Source organism: Chinchilla lanigera, unplaced genomic scaffold (assembly GCF_000276665.1).
Source record: "Chinchilla lanigera isolate Chin_1 unplaced genomic scaffold, ChiLan1.0 scaffold00110, whole genome shotgun sequence".
Lineage (NCBI taxonomy): Eukaryota > Metazoa > Chordata > Mammalia > Rodentia > Chinchillidae > Chinchilla > Chinchilla lanigera.
In genome coordinates, this window is record NW_004955511.1 from 5,684,581 (window position 1) to 5,691,223 (window position 6,643).

At 62.3% G+C, this 6,643-nt stretch overlaps 1 protein-coding gene across 1 annotated transcript in view; it reads right to left on the bottom strand.

Moving 5' to 3' along the window:
• Nucleotides 1-80, bottom strand: part of Vps37c (vacuolar protein sorting 37 homolog C (S. cerevisiae)) — a 12,608-nt gene extending 12,528 nt beyond the window's left edge. The window contains exon 1 of the mRNA XM_005408121.2: nt 22-80. The gene's annotated coding sequence lies outside the window, so the exon portion shown is untranslated. The remainder of the gene's footprint in view (nt 1-21) is intronic.
• Between the last annotated feature and the right edge of the window lie 6,563 nt (nt 81-6,643).

The following is a 6,643-nucleotide window of genomic DNA, read 5'->3' on the forward strand; positions in this document are numbered from 1 at the left end:
CAGCGCCCCCAGCCCGCTCACCTGCCGCCGCCGCGCCGGGAAACCGCAGCAAAGCGCCACTTCCGGGATCGGCGAGCCCCGCCCCGCCGGATGTGGTCCCCGCCCACGTCCGGCGGCCTGGCCGGGGCAGCCACGCCCCCTGTCACGCCCCTCAGGCCTCGTCACACCCCTCAATCTTGGTCCCGCCCCTTGAGGGGCGGTGCCACGGCCTCATACTTTAGCCCCACCCCTAGCGTCACGGCCCCGCCCCTCCCGCAGGCCCGGTCCCGCCTTCGGCCTCCTGCCGAGCGCGCCTGCTTGTACGCCTGCGCAGTCAGCTGCGGCCGGGTTTCTGGGGTCTGGATGAGTAAATAGGACACCTAGGCTTTACCCGGACTGTGACTCGACGCGACGTCCTCTGCCTTTTCGCCGCAGAGTACTCGGACCTCCGGGGTCGGATCCGGCCGTCCCCTGAGTGAGGTTGCTTTCCGACCTGGGGAGGGCCAGCGCCGTGCCCCGGTTTCCCCTCGCCGCCCCTGTCAGCCACCGTGCTGGCGGTGGAGGTGCACTTGATGGCTGGAGCGCAGGCTGCTGTCTTGAGCCCTGAGACAGACGTGGGAACAGAGCCCACGTCCGGTGGGGGCCCTTTGGCTCTTAGACCCGCCTCTCTGGAAAGCCCTCTCCCCAAGATCGATCGTGGAGCACCCCGAATGCTTCCGGACAGCCACGGCTCCCTGCCGCGCTTGACCACAGGCAGCGAACGCGACCTCCCTGGCTGGCTCTGCCCCTGCGCTGCCAGGCCGTCGCCCAAAGGCCCTGCGTCGTTAGGAGGGCGGGGAGCAGGCCGAGCGGGGAGCGGGTTTAGTCACCCGCCAAAGCCGGCAGAACCCGGGCTCCGCTGGGAGTGCCTGAGGCGGGCCGCCTGCGGAGAGGGGAGCTTGCACTTCGTCCGTGCCCGTGCTCTGCGTTCTGTCTCGGCAGTCGAACCTGTGACCTGATGCGGAGGAGCCTCTGTGCTACGGACGATGCCGCACGCGGGCTTAGACACCCAGGCGCAGGCTGGCGGCCGCGGTGTGGGCAGGGAGGTGCGGGCGGGAAGCCGGGAGGGACTGGGCGAGGGACAGAGCCACGGGAGGGGCCTCCCCTGGACCCGTGTGGCCTGGGGAGGGCGGCCACCTGGATGCCGCCGGGCCGGGCCGTGGGGATAGAAATCTATTAACGCTGCCCCAGCGCATGTCACCAGCGCAGCAGGAGCCTGGCCGAGCTGGGCCTGGGTCAGACCAGCACCCTCATGGGCCGGCCAGCAGCAGGGAGCGAGCACCCCCGGACAGCCGGGTCAGCGGTGCCCACGCCTGGCCTGGGGCTCCCAGCGCAGCCCTCCCAGTCACCCTGGCCTGCGCAGGGCCTGGGCTCTGCGGCCTCGGTCCCCGCTGGCAGCAGGAATGGGATGGACACCTGCAGATCCTGCAGCCTCCTGCCCGTCCTGGACCCGACCGGTTCACAGTGCATGAGTCAAGGCCAAAACACCACCGTCTAAATGCCGTGGAAATATAACTGATAAGCTTCGTGTCCGCCCATTTAAAGAGAGTAAAGCAAGGCCCCAGGGACCGAGTACCTTAACGTCACAAGGTCTGGGTAACAGCCTCCGCTGCCAGCAAACGGCCCAGCCAGGCTTCGAACCCAGGACCACTGGCTCCAGTACTGAGCTCTTTCTGTTTTTGTTCTTTCTGTTTGAGAGACCGGGGCTGAACCTAGGGCCCTCACACTGAGCTACATCCCAGCCCTGTTTTATTTTTTATTTTGAAACAGTCTTGCTAAGTTGCCTAGGCAGGGCTGGGAGTTTTTACCCTCCTGCTTCAGCCTCCCAGAAATCTGGGATGACAGGTGTGGGCTTGGTACTGGGCTCTTAACGTCACCCTGCGAGGGCCAGGCCCAGGACATGGTGCAGGGCCCAGAGTCCGCCTGCCTGTGCTCACGGGTCCATTTCCTACTTCCTGTCCTCAGTCTTACCCCGACCAGCACACACAGGAACAGTGCCTTCCCAACATCCAGGACTGAGCCATGCCAGGCCTGCCACGCCCACCCCAAGTGCAGCCAACACGTGCTTGACATCCCTCCCTCCGGCAGCCCGAGGAAATGGACAGTTGCACAGGTTTCGTACTGCCCAATGTATGCTAGTAACAATGCCAGGTTAGTACTGCTGTCGGATTAAATCCAGGCCTGCCTCCCTGGGACTTCTGTCCTCTGTTGTCTCATCAGAAAATCTACTTCCTGGTGTGGGGCTTGGGTCCTTGGAGCTTCCCAAAGTCTCTGACTCCCACAGTGTCATCCCCCACTGATGGAGACCACTAAGAAGCAGACCTGAGCAGGACTTCAATTACTCAATTGGCTTTTCATGTTCACTTGTGAATCTTTCCAAGGCCTAGGCTCCTTATCTGTTTGTTTGGGTTTTTTTGTTTTTTTTCCAGTACCAGGAATCGAACTCATGACCTTGCACTTGCCAGGCAGGCACTGTGCCGCTGAGCTAAATCCCCAGCCCCTAGCCTCCTTATCTGGAAATGGCAGACTCATAGTAAGTGAATCTCTGTGAGTCACTAATCCCTACTAAAACCTGTAGTGGTGATGAAGCCAGAAAGCCTCAAAGGATGAGACAAGATCACAGCCAAGGACACCTGGATCCATCTCAACTGGATAAAGACTATAGCCCCAGGCATCTCATTCTTGAGTGGATTAACTTAATACCTCACTTGCAGAAGTCCTTGAGTGGTTCTGCCCTTCTTGAGTACTGCCCTCCCTTCTTCTGATAGCCAAATAAATATGGCTACCACCCAGAGAAGGCCTTGGTCTTAGCCCTGAGAGAATCTTGAGTTCCGTGAGAGGGCTTTGATGCTCCTGGAGCCCTGAAATCACTCCATTTGCCTCTATTTATTTAGCCTTTGCCGTACACTCATTCAGCAGGCTGCGAACCTGATCAGCCCGCAATAACTGAGGGATATTATTAACCCCATACCCCACCCCACTCTCCCATGACTCAGAGCTGGGACTCCAAGTGCCCCCGCCCCGCCTGGTCTCCCCGCGTTTCCCCTCCCAGCCTGCTCCTCGGGCCGCACTCCCCCTCCCGCTCCGTTCTCTGCAGTCCCCGTCTCTCTCCCTCCTCAGAGCTCCCCTGGCCTGAAGGCAATGGGTCGCCCAACAGCGGCCTTTGTCCTGTCCTGCGGGACACTTCACGGCCCGGAAATTCAGTGCAGCCGTGTGACCTGTGGCCCAGAGCAGCTGGGTGTTGGTGACACTGCACCCGACCAGCACTGGCAGCACGGGTCCTCCCTGCCCACAGCCGCAAGGGCCGGTGACGCTGCAGATGGCAGAGTCCCCGAGGGTCTGAAATCAGACCGGCGCCGTGGGTGACCGCAGGGGCAGAAGCCAAGTTGGTGCCGCCGGGTGTCATACTGGCCAACATGGTGTCCCCAAGGCTGCGGCCCCAGAGGCCGGCCTGCCAGGTAACTCCGGACACCTCAGTCTGCGAGCGGCTTCCCCGGCCGCGGGCCCCTCCTCACGCCGGGGTTGCCCAAAGGTGCCGCTTGAAGAACAGCTCTGTCCTGGCATGACAGGCCTGCTCCATTACCCGCCGGCATCCCTTTCCCAGGAGCTCAGGCCCAGAGTCTGCTCAGCTCCCAGGAGGCCCCCCATGGGCCTCGGAGGGAGGACTTGGGAGCTGGGTGCCTAGCAACTGCTTCCATGGCAATCAACCGGTGGTCACCAGCACTTCCAAGGCGGGGTCCCCAGGCTTGATCACCTCTTCACACGGCTGCCCTGGACCCTGAGCCTCAGCGTAAGTCCTGTGGGGCCAGGCACTCACACCCAGCAGGACAGGCCCTGCAGGGCAAAGTCTGGGACAGCAGAGGCCCAGGTCACCAGGCGAGCGACTGGCATCCGACAACAGGCCTCCTCCTGCTCTTGGGCACGGCAGTCAGCGGGGGCATCGGGACCACGGGCCCCATCTCCGACCTCCCCCGGGGCACCAGGTCCTGTCCTGAGCGTCCAGCCCCTCCCAACGCTCCCTGGGGCTACGTGCGCCCCGAGGCAGGCAGGTCTTGGGTGCATGCGCCAAGTGTACCCTGGCTGGGGCCACGCGGATAAGCTGGTTATCACTGGCACAGCCCTGCGAACTGCTGCCAACAAGGAGCTGGCTTTGCCTGTGCTGGGCGGGGCCCGGGCACCCGGGAGGGAGCAGGAAGGTAAATGCTTTTGTCTGATTTTCCTCCGGGTGACCAAGGGGCCTGGAGGTGGCCGGCCCTCGCCAGCAGGGTCTGCATCCTCCTTCGCCTCCCACAGGCGCTGGCAGTGGTACTGACCCTGCGGCCTGGCGGCTGGAACCCCACAGTCAGGGGTGCCAGCCCGTCCCCTCCCCGCAGAGCCGAAGGATGAGGTCGAGGCAGTGTGTGTGGATCCCCGACCCCAGCCTCCCTGGGCACCAGCAGCGAGCGGCCTCGAGCAGAGGCCTCCCGACGGGAGCTGGGCTCCGCCGCAGGCCGTTAGCAAACACTTGTTGCTTAGGCACAGCTGGGTGGTGTGGGCCGCAGAGCTGGGCACAAGCCTCCTGGTGTCCATCTGCTGCAGCTGCCCACCACACAGGGCTCCTGGAGAGCCAGCTCCAGAGACTGTTCCGCTGCCCTTCAATGCCAGGGCGTCAGACCCCAGGAAGAAGGGAGAGAGCCCCAGCTCAGCCCTGCATGCTGCCCACCACAGCTGGCAGCGTGAGTGCCCTTGAGCGTCCCTGGCTTCCCTCACTCCAAGCTCCCGAGCTTGACCTGGCGACGGAGGGGACCCCGCCACCCCACAGCTGCAGCTGGGCGCCCCACTGCCTTGCCTTGCCGGCTTGGGGTGGCTTACGCCCAGGTCCAAGGTGAGCGGCTTGGGCTTGCTCCAGGGTGGCGGTGTGCCAGGCCAAGTGCCCGCTGAGGCATGCTGGCACAGAGGGGAGTGGAGAGGGCAGACGTGCTGCATCGCTGCCACCGTGAGCCGGAGGACTTGGTGTGCTCACCCTGACAGCTCCCAGGCAGGAGTCGCCACGGTACAGCCGTGGGTTCCCCCGCGGGAACTCAGTTGGGAGAACCCCCCCCCGCCCCTCGAGGAAAGGGCAGCAGGGGCCCCCATGACAGGAGGCGGGTGCTGATCCAAAAAATGTCTCGGCCTTCCATGCAGACTGCTGAGGGGCCTGTGCAGGAGGGACGCTCAGGCCTCAGCTCCTCCCTCTGGGGTCACTAGAGAAAGAAACCAAAATGGAAGTGTTTGCAGCATATACCAAAAAAAGTTGTTTTGTTTTTTGTTTTCTTGAGACAAGGTCTCACTATGCAACTCAGACTGGCCTTGAGCTCACTTTGTAGCCCAGGCTGGCCTCAGACTCGTGGCCATCCTCCGTTCTCGCCTCCCGAGAGCTGGGATTATAGGCGTGCGCCACCACACCCGGCCAAAAACTTTCAAACCTTAGGTGAAAATCAGGAACATCACGAACTCCACATTCTACCCACGGGCCCCCAAAACTACAAATTGAGTAAATCTGCCTGTTCTCTACGCCCTCACTGTTTGAGGTTTACGACTTGGGGTCCTGCGTCCCCACAGACTCCTGCACACAGGGAGGCGGTGAAGCTCAGGGCGGGAGGCCGGGGAGGCTCCCCGAGCACAGATGGCCCCAGCGGCTCTCTTCATAATTGCAAAACCAGATGCAACCACGGCATCCTTCTGTAGGAGAGCGGCAGATGAACTGCGGCGTGCGGCCCCCGCTGTGGGATTCAGAGGGGAGGTGTCAGTTCAAGACCAACACAGCTAGACAGGAAGACCCCGTCTCAAAAGCCAAACCAAAGCAAACGCAGTCTGTGCTGTGGGGGCGGGTGCAGGACCTCTTGTCCCGGGGCTGTCCGGCCCCCGGAGCGAGGCTTGATGCTTCGTCTTTATCGGCACCCCAGGTGGTTCCGGCTCTCTCTGGTTCCGGCCAGTTCACGAAGCACAGGATTCCTGGTGGTCCGACTTCACTGATGCTGCAGTCGATCCATGGGTCCTGTCGTCAATTGAATCCACCCTGGAGAAGGGATTCATGCGCCCCAAACCCGCCCTTTGTCGCTGCTGCCACCGCGGTCTCAGGTCTCCCCCAGGACGCAGATCTGTTCTGAGCTGCGCGCACACCTGTGAGCGCTCCTGAGCCCACCGCTCCCTCTGAGCAGAACTGCTGGGCTCCTTAGAGAGAAGGACCTCTTCGTCCGAGACTCCTTGAGCGACCGGGAGTGTCGCTCTACAGAAGGATGCAGCATCCATGTCCGATGCCGCCCTTTCTGTCTTGGTGATCAGACACATGGAGGTGGCACACTGACTCGCAGGCCACCATGCGTAGGGCGCCACCCCCCACCAGCCTCCTCCCATGGGCTCCCAAGCCCCTAGGCCCCCCAGGTCTCACAGCCCGAGATACCCCAGGCTCATCTCAGCCCTGAGCTGGCATCGGCTCTTTGATTCAGAATTCCTGGGTCCTCCCAGAGGGAAAAGGACCTGAGACCCAAACCGGGTCCAAGGTGGTCAAAACCCCTGGTTTGTCCTGGCTCCTGAGCTATTTCACAGGCCTCAGCCAGAAAATAGGTGACTTTTTAGAAAAACAAAAATTTACCAGGCGTGGTGG